This window comes from Sinocyclocheilus rhinocerous, unplaced genomic scaffold (assembly GCF_001515625.1).
Source record: "Sinocyclocheilus rhinocerous isolate Xijiao unplaced genomic scaffold, SAMN03320098_v1.1 scaffold636, whole genome shotgun sequence".
In the NCBI taxonomy this organism is placed as follows: domain Eukaryota; kingdom Metazoa; phylum Chordata; class Actinopteri; order Cypriniformes; family Cyprinidae; genus Sinocyclocheilus; species Sinocyclocheilus rhinocerous.
In genome coordinates, this window is record NW_015660893.1 from 32,092 (window position 1) to 33,481 (window position 1,390).

Below are 1,390 nucleotides of genomic sequence, written 5' to 3' on the forward strand. Positions count from 1 at the left end.
AATGGAAGCAAACTGGTTATAGTCAGCCTTCTCTAGTTATTTATTTAATTATTTAATACTTATTTTAGTTAAGTGCTTAAATTGTAAATATGCATTTATTAAATTATTTTATTTAGTGCATTTGTATTTTGTTGTTTTTGTATACAACAAAAGTGTATTAACGAGGTTCCAGAAATAAGGGTGCTTCTGAAATTAGTGAGGGTGCTCTAGTCTTAATGCACATTTTCACATATTTTGTCCAGTCTATTGCTATGGTTATCACCATGTCAAACACAGCTACTTTGAGAGCGAATCCCGCATAAATATGCAGATGTCATTCCCGAAACTTTGCAACGTGTGTGTGTGGCCAAAAAACAAAGTTCTACATTTTAAATTGATTGCCTAGAAAGCTCGCAAAGAGCGCTCATAACCACTAAAAAGCTGTCACTCTTTGTTCATCGCGATCTCACAAAGTTCTGTTACCAATGAATCTCACACTGCGCAATTAATATATTATTAACATTGTGTATACCCCCACCCCAGTGTTGAATGAGTGTTGAAATCTGTGCGTGCCTGGTTGACAACCCATATTAAACATTCTAAACAACTCAGCTCACCACAAAAGCAATGTAAACAGAACTACAAAACAGAATTAACTAAAAGTAAATAAGGGGTCCCAACAGCATTTATTTATTTATTTATTTATTTATCAGTAGAATATAATTTTGTTTCGTTTAGTGTTTTGCTGTGTGATGAACAAAAATGACCTAGCTTGTATTAAATTTAGAACAAAATATATAACTTTAAGAACTTCCTGTGAAACTCTGGAAAAAAAAGGAAAACCATACAACATATTTAAAAAAACGAATAAAATGACAACACTAAACAAAATTAATAAAACATTAACTAAAATTTAAATTTTAGTATCTAAATAACACTAAAATAACACCATTTCTGACCAGGAAAATGTTTATTCTGAATAAATGCTTTGCGTCAAGTTTCAAGACATTACAATTCCTGTAATCATCCTAAAACCCTAAAGTAAAAGTATACTGAACAGAAAACACATGCTCTACCCATGTTTAGAGGGTTTTGGATTCTCCTCTTATTTGAATATGTAAATGAGCTGGATCAGAATGTTAAAGGGGTCATATGATGCGATTTCAATTTTTCAAAGTGTTACAAGCTCTTGGTGCATAAAGAAGATCTGTAAAGTTGCAAAGACTAAAGTCTCAAATCCAAAGAGATATTCTTTATAAAAGTTAAGAGTCAGCCACGCCTACCTAAAACGGCTCATTCTAAAATGCCCCCACATGTCTACGTCATGATGTCTACGTGCATAACGCCACCCAAATGTTCACGCAAAGAAAGAAGGCTTAACTTTTATTCTCGCTGTAGTATTGTAGTTGCC